This window comes from Pseudophryne corroboree, chromosome 1, assembly GCF_028390025.1.
Source record: "Pseudophryne corroboree isolate aPseCor3 chromosome 1, aPseCor3.hap2, whole genome shotgun sequence".
Lineage (NCBI taxonomy): Eukaryota > Metazoa > Chordata > Amphibia > Anura > Myobatrachidae > Pseudophryne > Pseudophryne corroboree.
The window spans coordinates 151,704,548-151,717,557 of NC_086444.1; positions in this window are offsets into that span (position 1 = coordinate 151,704,548).

Consider the following 13,010-nt stretch of genomic DNA (forward strand, 5'->3'; position numbering starts at 1 on the left):
CTTGTATTATATATGTATATACACTATGTGGCCAAATGTATATGGTCTCCCCATCTAATTAGTGCTTGCCCATTTCAGCCACATCTATTGCTAACAAGTGCATATAATTAAGAATAAAGCCATGTAATCTTCATACTCAAACGTTAGCAGTAGAATGAGTCATACCGAAGAGTTCAGTGACTTTTAACCCGGTAATGTCACAGGATGTTGACTTTCCAACAGGTCAGTTAGTCTACTTTTGCCCTGCTAAAGCTAAACAGTAGACAGAAAAGTAAGCACTCTTTGTTGGGACACTCTTTGATAATAAAATATAATCTTTATTGAATTACATTAAAATAACAAACATGCCATATCCTTGGTTCAAGAAAATCATCATAAAAAATATATCAATAGACAAAATAGCATTGGTATGCTCCCCTTGTTGATACTATATGCAGTCTCCAAAATAAAGGAATGTTCCAGCCAGTGGACTTTATGATTAAATTCTTTGGATCATCAATTATCCTACAATCACATAATGTATACTGTATGTGTATATTCAACAATGCATATAACAGAGATTATAACTCAGCAAGGTACTGTATTTGTAGTTACAGGTAGAAATATACATTTGTGCATAACATGTCATGTAAAATGGCCTGGGTGATCAAAAAAAGATCCTCAGGTTTTGATAATTACTATGGCACTGACACAAATAGAGTAAGTCTATGTATTGCAATCTTTAAGTGTAGTATAAGCACAGTTAGAATTATAAGACTGAAGAGATACTGTAGAGCTCATATGGCCTCTCCTTAGCTCCTGCTGCCTCCCTGTGTGTCAGGGAGTGCAAGTAGAAATTTTTTTCTTAGTGATACTGATAGTAAAAATGGTCACACGAAACTAGAGGAGAGGCTACATGACAATAGGGACATGGCCACATTATGCCACACACCGTAATGCCCCTTACATATTATGCCAAACATCGTAATGCCCGTTACACATTATGCCACACGCCATAATGCTTATTACACATTTTGCCACACACCATAATGCTTTACATATTATACCACAAACTGTCATGCTTAATACACATTATGCCAAACACTGTAACGCCCATTACACATTATGCCAGACACCGTAACACCTATTACACATTATGCCACACACCGTAATGCCCATTACACATTATGCCACACCCCATAATGCCCATTACACATTATACCACATGATGTAATGCCTTACATATTATACCACACACCGTAATGCCTATTACATAGGATGCCACACACAGTTATGCCACTGACACCATTTTATGTTCCACATACTAAAATGTCCCTTATAAATTATGCCCTAGCGGAGGGCTGGTGTTACTGAGTACCACCACCATATTTTAGCACTGGTTATGACATAGGACAGGAAGGAGAGGGTGCTCCGGGAAAGGACAGAGATGAGGAAATTGGAGAGAAACAGATGGATCTGTTTTTGTTTGGTGATTACCCTCCCACCCTGTTGGGTATACCAGCGCAGGGGGTAACTATGTACACCGCACAATGAGAGTCCCTTTGAATGTAGGGAAAAAAGATAAAGCCAAAAATAACAATAAAAACAAAGAGATATTGAAAACCTCTTGCTATGGCAAGTACCTGAGTATATTTGAACTATAAATTGCTGCAATCAGGCTGCCTATTTTAGTCTGTATATATAGAAAGATCCTTAAGTAAGTGTCCATAATAAATATACTGTATGAGACAGTTACAAAGCTGTGTTATTCAAATAGAAGAGAGGCAAAGTTATTCAAACAATTATTATAGAAAAAAAGAAATAAGATTGCAATACTTATCAAATGGTCGGTGATAGGGACTGACCCTGTGCCACTGGCGTTTATATAATGGGTGCAGTGTGTACGATGCACACGGGCCCCTGAGTCCAGAGGGGGCCCCCACCGCACACACTGCACCCATTTTTAAAATACTCACCCCTCTGAAGTCCAGCGCCGGCATCCGCAGCGCCGTTAGAACACAGTGAAAATGGCCCAGCGGCCATTTTCATGGAGTTCTGCGCAGTAGAGAAAGCTCAGGGAAAATGGCCACCGCGCCATTTTCCTGGAGATCTGCGTATGCGCAGTAGAGTCTGAGCCCTCTAGGGCTCAGACTCTACAGCGCTCCGGGCAGAGAGGAGGGGGCCCGACGGAGGATGCTGAACACGGGCCTCCTCCTCTCTTAAAATGCCCCTGCCCACAAGGGTCAGTAATACCCAGGAAGATTTTGGACGTGCGTTTCGCCCTGTATTGCTTCTTGACAAAGTTCTACCTTGTTCTACCTTGGTGAACAAGCTTTACAGGGCGATACGTGCTTTTTAATAATAAAGTCCACTGGCTGGAACATTACTTTATTTTGGAGACTGTATTGACATACAGATTGATTGTACCCCTACTACATACAGTATAGTACACTGTAATATGATTTGCTGAGTTTGAATGTCCTGCAAATAGGCCTGACCTCGACTCCACTGTACACTTTGGGGATGAGAAAAGAACAAATAAACAGGGGGAAAAAATTATAATCTAAAATGCCACAGGTCACAGGTATATTATTAGGAATGCCGTAGAGATACCACTAAATAGAATGAAATAATGTCAGTATTGATGGGGGCACACATATATAAACAGCATTTCTTTCTTCATCAAACATTTTGTGTCCTTCCCAGTATGTGTAATAAACACGGAAAGCAACAATATTGCATAACTTCAATAAAAAGAACAGGAAAATATCCTTATATACATGCTGTCAGATTGACTCCACCCTTCACCCTTTGTCCTCACCTCACAATTGTGCTGAGCCTTCTCTGCCATTGAGCTAGGAACGGCCATGGAATGGTTCACCATAGATGGTGCTATTGGTATTTTCCATCGATGGCAGAAAACCATACATGGAAAACCATTTATGGTTTGAACCATCAATGGGTATCTCTAGTATGGGCCAATCAGAAAACAGGGCGGAGCTCTGCTCCATGCGATGGGAGGGCAGGTCTATGTCACATACAAGGGAAAAAAGTGTCATATATTGGATCTCTGCCATCGATGTCAAATCCATTGACCATCAGTAGCAAACCAACAATAGTTGCTAACCATCAGTGACCAATGGCTATCCCTACATTGAGCTTACGCAGCTTGCTCAGTGCGAGGGTAGGGAGAATAGTGCAAGGTATATGTGGCTGATTGCAAGGTGACTTAACTGGGGATCTACCTAAGAGTGGGGAGCAGAAGGCTGAAACTTCTCAATTGAGCTCTATGCTGCAGTGCCCCAAGGTACACAGCTTTGGAATTATAGTGTTAGAGGGTACATACACTCTCCCCATGGCTACTCCTCTAGTGCCTGAAAGTTCCTGTATATCTGCACCTTTTCTATTTTTCTCTAAGTTATATTTAATAAGATACACAATGGTGAACTTAATACTTAGGGACTAATTCAGATCTGATCGCTGTTGTGCGTTTTCACACAGCGGGTGATCAGGTCCGAACTGCACATGTGTATGCACCGCAATGCGCAGGTGTGTAGGATGGCTACAACGGGCATCGCCGGTCAGCAACGGGATGATGCGAATAATCCATTTGCACGGGCGTTTGCAAGGTGATTGATAGAAAGAGGCCGTTTGTGGGTGGCAACTGACCATTTTCAGAGAGTGTCCAGAAAAACGCAGGCGGGCTCAAGTGTTTTCAGGGCGGGTGTCTGACGTCAGCTCCGGCCCCGATCAGCAGGATTACATTGCACTGGATAAATTAGTCCTGGGCTGCGTAGAGACTGCGCAAACTGATTTTTGGGCATCTCTGCAACACATGCAATCGCACACTTGCACAGCGATTTAACCCTCCCCCTGTAGGCGGCGACTACCTGATTGCAAGGTAGCAAAAAACGCAGCCCAGTGATCAGATCTGAATTACCCCCTTAGAGTGGCAATGTCACTTACATACAACCACTTTTTCAGACTATACATAACTACACATATGTTTGCATTTACTCTCAGTTACTCTATACAGTTTCTTCTGCATTCAGTTTGTAATACTAATTTGCATGCAGTTAGCCATACTGGGCAGCTACATATATTCATGAGTAAAGATGTAAGCCCATGTCATACTAATTTCAGGGAGTCCTTGACACCCAGATGAGTAGGCTGTGCTACTGCTGTGGGTGGGCGGAGACTTGATGAGGTGCTATGGATTGATTTCCATCCACATGGCCCTGCCCCCTGCTGAAGGATGGCACAAATAACAGCATTGTGTGGCAGGGGGCGGGGTTGCCATGAGGCGAATCATGTGACCACATTTGCCACTTGGTCTACAAGGTAGGCAAGTTGGAAGTGTGACTAGGGATGCTAATTTAGGGCCCTAGTACTTAAAAGGGACATAGCCAAGCATGTTGGAGCATGGTCACACCATATTGTGAAGATTAAGAACCTTATATGTGGCGTGCCTGTGAAGGTAGTTTGACTGACAACTTGAAGGTGTAGCTGCATCTCTTTGGTGGGCCCATGTGCTTTGAACCTGCTCTTCCTCCCCAGCTCACCAAGTATGCACCATGAGGAACACAGTTATTGGGCATATGTGACACCATCAAACTGCCTGCTATCAGTACATTGGCATTGAATGAACACTCAAGATGAGTGCAAAGAAACATCAGCCCATACTGTGAACTGCTTTTTGCATAGCTAACTATAATAAGAATGTATGAGTAACTTTTAATTAATTAACTGACTAAACAAAACGTCTAAGACATTCAAGGCAAAATAACACCAATCATCCTCTCCTAGGATCTTAAAAAAATGATTTTGGCCTTTGTTCTATTTTTACTATAATAATATAGTGTAATATAAGTGCACACCAGATTCCTGACGCAGCTGAATAGTGATCCTGACCTTGACCTATAACGTTTACAAACTACACATTGAACAATGTCACATAATGTCATTTTTTTTTCAGTACAAAGATGAATCATAAGTTAACTGAGATTAAACACAGAATAGGGGCAGATGGTATAGTACCGCAAATCAAAGATACAGAAGCAAGTACACATTTTTTTGTAAACTGAGTAAACCATTACTCATTATCTAGGAAGCGTAAGTGCACTATTAGGGTTGGGGGATGAACTATTGAAGTCTACATGCCTCAAGTGTCATACTTGCCTACTGTCCTGCTTGTGGCACAACAGTCCTGATTTTAGAGGACTATCTACCGCCCCAAGTATGGGGCATCTGTCCGAATTTTCAGTGGTGTGTAGGAAGGTGTTCCACTGCTGCATGCTATAGAGCAGGGGTGGGGAACCTTCGGCCCTCCAGCTGTTGTTGAACTACACATACCAGCATGCCTTGCTACAGTTTTGCTATTTGGCCATGCTAAAACTGATGCAGGGCATGCAGGGATGTGTAGTTCAGCAACAGCTGGAGGGCCGAAAGGTTCCCCATCGCTGCTATAGAGGCAGGTATCCCATGTCGTGTGACATAAAATATAAAATTTTTCTGAAAAACAAAAATGCTCATCTGGGGAGTGGCCACACCCCCGTCCCATGCCCGCTTCATACCAGGATCCAATCATTGTACTGATGACCATGAATGCACTATAAATATACAATAAATAATCCTGCTTTATAAATCTACAGAGCAAATTGAGTTAGAAAGTTTGTTCACTGTGTGGATGATACAAGGTCGTCTGTAACTTAAGTACTTGAACTGCATTATTAGGAAAATAGAGTAGGCACTAGTTTACAAGACATTTAAAACCATATGTATACATTAATGAAATGAGTGTGAGGGAGGAGGAGAGCTGAGAAAATAACAATGCTGCAGTCTATGCATGGAAAGATTTTTCATTCTGTTTCGCTTCAGCTCTGCCCCTGCAACAGAGGATCTAATCAATCTGCCGGCTATTAAGTTTGTTAATTGATAATGCATACTAATTAGGCTGAGCGCAGTTACTTAAGAGACTTTGCTAAGGTGATTGTAGGCACAAGTCCAAATGGAGTTTAAAATATTCTGCGTGAGGTTAAAATCCATCAACCAGAATAGATGGATTTTATATTATAACAGAAGGCACAACATACTCATAAGTATTTAATGTATAGGACTATTACCCATTGTTTCCATTTAAACACTGCTCAACAATGAAATTACAGGGACATCCAATACATGCTACAACTAGAGAGTACGTGCGTAGCGGAATAACTTAGCTAGTTCTCAGGGTAAATGTTATTTTTTACCAGGAATGGTCAGTGATGGGTGTGACTTGAATCTAACATCTCATTATTGCCATATTTTCATTTTGAAGGACTTGCCTGATTCCTACACTCCTGGTCATTTCTGCAGAATAGAGTGTACAGTGTTAGTAACGCCAATGGATATTGGTGGTCATTCCGAGTTGATCGCAGCCAGCAACTTTTTGCTTCTGCTGTGATCAACTAGTCCACGCCTATGGGGGAGTGTATTTTAGCTTAGCAGGGCTGCGATCGCTTGTGCAGCCCTGCTATGCTAAAAAAAATTCAAGCAGAACATGACTAGCCCTGGACATACTTACCCTGTGCGACGATCTCTGCGATGCTGGAGCCGGCTTTGACGTCAGACATCCGCCCTTCGTTCTCCTGGACATGCCTGCGTTTTCCTTACCACTCCCCGAAAATGGCAGCCAACAGTCCGGATCCGCTCAGGAACGCCTTCTTCCTGTCAATCTTCTTGCGGTCAGCTCTGCGACCGTTTCTTCATAGGACGCGATGTAAGCCGGCGACCCCTGTCGCTGGGCAATGCCACGTGTGTGCAGTGTGCACGCCGTGCATGCGCATTCCAGACCTGTTCACACAGCAGTGACAAACCGTTGCGCGCGAACGGGTCGGAATGACCCCCATAGTAACATATTATTTGAATGAATGACAATATGTATCCATCGGGATAGATTCCAAATACCAGTTTGCTGTATCAGGACTTGGAATTCTGGTCGCTACAGATATATTTCCTTTTTGCAATACCTAATTTCAGCCAGTGGAGGTGCTGCTTCCTGGCCTTTTGCTACTCCACGGGTCCTGTTGTTAATGAGTGCTGCTTCCTCTCCAGCCAGTACCTAGATGTATATGTTTCTATGACATTAAGAGCCTGGTTCTCCATTCAATCAATACCATACTATTATTTATTATATGTTCCTATGATCATACCCCTGCATGTCTACTAGCATAGGGGGTGATTCGGACCTGATAGCTGGACTGCTATCTTTGCTGTCCTGCGTTCAGATAGTCGCCATCTCCAGGGGGAGTGTAAATTTGCAGTGCAATTGTGCGATCCTATGTGTACTCCAACAGTGCGATGAGAACAGGCTGATCGGGGCCGGAGCTGACGTCAGACGTCCTCCCTGAAAACGATTGAGAACGCCTGCATTTTTCTGGACACTCCAAATAAACGGTCAGTTACCACCCACAAACGGCTTCCTCCTGTCAAACACCTTGTGAACGCCTGTGCGATCGGATTTTTTGCAACATTCCATCGCTGACCGGCGATGCCCTATGTTGTTGTCCGACACACGTGCGCATTGCAGTGCATGCGCAGTTAGTACCTGATCGCCCGCTGTACAAAAAAGCATAGCAGCGATCAGGTCTGAATCACCCCCATAATGTGTTCCTGATTTGGTATATAGTTTTCCTGTGACCTTGAGACCACTATGGTGTGACGTTATCACTGCACCTGTTCCTGTATTGCCTGACTTGCAGCGCAATCTACAGCAGCACACACAGTGTACAAACTTTACATTAAGTTCTTGACCTACAGTATTCCTAGATTTCATGACTTTTACTGCAGCCTGTAGAAGTAAATGGGGTTTTCCTAAACTTTCCAAAGTCAACAGTATTATCAAAAGCTAAGTATTTAATTCTTGCGTTGCCTAACCCACCCTTACCTGTGCCCTGCACCACATTGCGCTTCTTGTCTCTGTCGTTCCCGTTAGCCTACAAGCACTGTACTCGGCTTCTCGACCATAACTGGTTGGTCTTATTTATTAGAGCTTATTGTTGTTGGTATGTAAGATGCCTTGCCCTTAGCAGTAATGGACAGTGTGGAAAACAAAGCTTACATGAAACAATGTAGATTAGATAACCCAAATGTGAAAACAAATGGTAGGGATGGCCCTGGTGAAAGAGCTTACAATCTAGTATCGAGAGCTTACAACCTAGCAAGTGTGGCTCATAGTAGAGAATGGGACAACAGTACACTTACCTACAGCAAAGATTTCCTCTCCGGGAGAAGCCCAGAGAGTAGATGAAGGTAGGTGGAGATGGGGACAAGGCTGAACTTGCCACATTATTAAGTACCACCCGTAAGTCGGGGGCACGGCTAAAATGATGCAATTACTACAGAATTGTGCCATTAGGCCCCGCCCCTTCCTTGGTGATAGCACTTTCCCATTATTCTTCTCCCCATGTAGGTGGGAGTAGTGTAGGCACTAGTAAAGAGGTAGGTTTTCAGAGAGCATTTAAAATATTTGAAATTCCATTGGATCCAGGAGATCTGAGAATTAGTAACCAATAAAGGAGGCAATGTTAAGGCTAGAAGCTGAGCTAAGAGCATGTGAGGGAGAGTATATTAGATGAGACAGGATAGGTAAGATTTGGTGGTTTTTGTGAAGGTTTTATAGGTGCGGACAGGGACAGGGCCTGTAAAACAGCATTGGCATCGCACTGTGCATATGCGGTGAAGACGCAGGCATGCTCAACAAGGGGGCATGACCACACTTCAAGGGGGACATGCCAAGAGTCATGGGGGCCACACCTTCATCTCTATGTAAGCCAGGTAGCCTAGCAGAGAGCAGGGAGGCGGAGCTGCTTGGCCAGCCCCTGCAACAATGCTGCTCAGCAAGGCTTTTAGATCAGGGCGTCCTATTAGGCAATCAGACCTTCTAGCATTTGGCAGGAGTGCCAGGTGGCCAGTCTGGTCCTGGGTGAGGGTAAGTATTCTGAATGTGTATCTGTATGGATCTATAGAGCAGTATGGCCAGATAGGAGAATCATGGAGTCTGTCAGTTATGCCCACGATGTGGAGTCTACTCTGGTTTTGCAATATGACAGACAAGTCCATAAATCTATTGGGAAAGGTCCTCTTCATCCCAAATTAGGCATCCTCGGGGAAAAAAAAAAAATCAGCATGGAAGCTGACCAATCAGGGCTCTATAATTCATTTCAATGGTAGTGTTTACTAGTGTCGTGCCAGATTTATTGCAGTATCTTACATGCAATATCCTACAGATTTATATCTACACTGTGATTTAGAGTTAAGCTACTATATGCCCCCTCTGTTGACCTACAGTATATTAACTTTGCCCCTTCCCGCCAACACAACATGGTTTTGCCAAGATGCAAAATCGTACTTTCTGTCTATCTGGACCTAACTCTTAAACAAGGTCTGATGTGTGTCCACAGCTCAAACCCCAGTATTGTTCATTTTTGGGGGTTTTAATTGAAAAATTCATATGAACAATATAAAAGCAAAGTAGAATTATTAGAGTTCTTATAGTTATACTGTATATACAATAGGACCATTTTCTTAAAGACACAAACTTGTACCACTATACATCTTATGTAATAGGAGTAAATGACTAATACCAACTATAAACAGTTGTAGAGAAATCATTCAAAGACATTGGGCCTGTTTCACAGGTGGACGCAAATCCAGTCACGACTACGATTCCGTATGCAGTGGATTAGCGAAAAATATGCAAATGTTGCAGCCACAGGGATTTGTACTTGGACGCTCACAGTTGGTGTCTTAGATACGCCGCTTGCGTGCAAAGACATCCCATGGGTCATACATCGGTTGCAGTATTGATCTGTCAACAACCCTATGGCAGCTCAGATTGTCCGTTAGAACTAAGATGCCGGAGCCTTCACAGCTGCGTAAGGAGACATAGGTTGAGACACGCCCACGAAATGATCACTGCAAGCCAATTTTTGACTCCCCAGCCTCCGTTATCTCCCCAAAAAGCTTCATATTTGTCAATCACTCTGCATCCAAGTTCTCAGTCATTAATAAAAGTTGGCGGTTGCGCAGTGCAACTCTGAAGCACGTGCAATACAAAAGGGGTTTCAAATCCGCATACATCGCCATTGCGTTCACCCCTGGGTCAGGCCCATTGAGAGAAATTCGACAGAGGCAGACGCTCCTCTTATAGGTTTTTATTATAAATGATTTACTTAGCAAGAGAACTGCTATTACGATACCTGATGTACCTTACAGCTGTATTGTGCCAAGGGTAATTTTCAGCTGTATTCAACAGAAGCCCAGGTTCTGAGAATCCATGAAGAATAATAATGACCTAGAAACTATTTTGATCAGAAGACTAACAATAACGCTGCACCTTACACATTGGGCGTAATTCAGACCTGATCGTAGCCGTGCAAAACTTTGCACGGCTACGATCAGATACTCAGACATGCGGGGGGACTTCCAGCACAGGGCTAGTCCGCTCCACATGTCAGTGCTTACCCCTCCTCCCAAGTACAAAACCATCGTACAGCGGCGATGCTTTTGTACTTGAAGAGTAGCTCCCTACCAGCGCAGCTCCTGCGCACTGGCAGAGAGCTACTCGTCGCTGTGAGGGTCGCAGCGGCTGTGTGTGACACACGGTCCAGGCACGCCTGCGTTGCCGGGCCGCATCCTTAAAACGGTGGCCAAATGCCGCCGACCCACCCCCTCCTGCCCAGCGACCGCCTCTGCCTGTCAATAAGGCAGAAGTGATCGCAGGGCTGAGATGGCCATCGGCTGTCTGGCATGCACCGGCGCACTGCAGCGCTGGAGCATGTGCTCCGATCAGGTCTGAATTAGGCCCATTGGGCGATATTCAAATGTTGTTCTGCCGGCAGCCAGTATATGGCACCCAAACAGAGCTATTCAATTGTAGATCCGTTCGGGCACGAATGGCTGCTGGCATCTGCATTTCAGCTCGCATTGCCCAGGGACGGCGAGCTAAAATGCGTGAAAAGTGACCTGTTTGGGTGACAAAACGGCACTTCTCACGATCGTGCCCAGCATTTTGGGTGGGTTTAGACACTTTACACTGCTAAACCCGACCTCTATGGGCGTGATCAGCACCATAACGGGACTCAATTGAATATTGTCCCCGTGATCAGCCATCACTTTAGACGGGAGATCAGGCACGATAATCAATTGAATATAGTGTACATTGTTGCCTGAGCTGGAAAGAAATATTATATGAGACATTGCCGCATGTGTACTGAAGGTGACAAGATGATCTGGAGATTTCAACCCACTTTGAGACATTAAGTTTTGGAAAGAAAAATACATTTTGCTTAGACATCTTGTCTTGCACAGATTTTATCTTTAGCATTGACTTTTACAACAATGAATCACTATAGTGAGTTAATTAACAGAGCCTATAAGGGAGCCCACACTACAGTCATCAGTGATCTGCCACGCATTTCAGTCGCCTTTTCCTCCTGCTATGATATAACCCTTGCACAATGACTCATGATTTGAACCCACTAGGCTCACAACCCATCCAACATCACACTTCACCCACTAGAAAAAGAACAAAGTCTTAAGAAGAACACTTACAAACTAAAGGGCGAGGACAATGTTGAGACAATAGGAGGGAGAGGGCTGCTGCTGGAGGTGCCCAGATGAAGTTGTATCAGTCGGGCAGGGGCGATTTAGCAGAGTAGGGAGCCTGCCTGCAGTCTCCATGCCCCCCTCCCCCCCATCAGCACATTCCCGAGTCTACTGCACATGCGCAGATCAATGGGTACATGAGGTTGAGCCATTTTCCCAGTGATTGTGGCAGTGCTAATGGAAAGGTAAGTGTCATGAATGAGTACCCAAGGGCCCATGTGCACTGCAGGGTACATGTACAGTATTATAGATATGACCATGCAGTTGGGGCAGGATAAGATAAACTATAAAGGTGGGTTTGTAAACAACAGTCTAAATTAACTATTAATCAATGATCAGTCTTACCAAGATCATTCTATAGCCTTGCTACTTGTCATATCTTTGTATATTTGTCATGTCTTTTAATCTGCTTTAAATAATAATGAAAAAAGTCTGAGGCTCAGACACTCGCCTGGGTGAGATGGGGGCCTGTGATTGAGGGGCACAGATCTAGCAGAACGGTGCTAAGGAAACGTGGAGTGTCTGAGGAGCATTCTGTATGTGGAGGTCTGAAGGTAATATAAATGGCATGTGGAAAGTCTGAGGATATGTAGGGACGTCTCAAGGCATGTGTCTGGGGTGGGCTCGGTGCTATATAACATCAAGTAAGGAGCTTTCAAGGCATATAGGGATGGTATGATATAATTGCCTAAAAATAAAATAAAATTCTATAAAAGTTTATGTCATATATGCAGATGGTATCTGGATGATAGAGCTACAGTGTCTAGGTAGACAGTCAATAGGACGACACCCTATGGTCGAGTCAGGTATCCCGGCAGAGGAATGGCGGGGTGACAAGTTCTATTCCCACTCTATGGGTGTCGTGGACACCCACGAGTGGGAATAGTCCCTGCTAGTCCGCATGCCGACTGTCGGGATTCTCAGGGGGTGGGATGTAGAGGGAGGTGTTGTGACCGGCGGTCTCCTGACTGCCGGTCACATAACTACTTCCCCTATAGTCTGCATGCATTAGGTCAACAGGTACAAAAGGTTGACAGATGAAAGGTCAACAGTGCTTAAGGATCGACCAGTTAACTTCCGGTTCCGGCTCCCATGTGAACGGGTGCCTGGCGTGAGAGCTCCGCTGCTACCCCAGCCAGCACAGCACGTTGCGCCACGTTAGCGGCTTTAATCCCGGCGGTACCCGCAGCTTAGGTGAGGGGAAAGCCTCCTCCAACATATGGAGAAGTTCCTCCCCTCTCCCATGCCGGCAAAGCAGCTGAGATCCCGCTCTGAGCGACGGCGTACGGAATACAATATGGCCACCGCAACGGACACACTGGGGGGTACGCAGCCGCTGGATGACAGCTCTCAGCCTGCCTCCCCTGACCCTGCAGCTCCGGTCT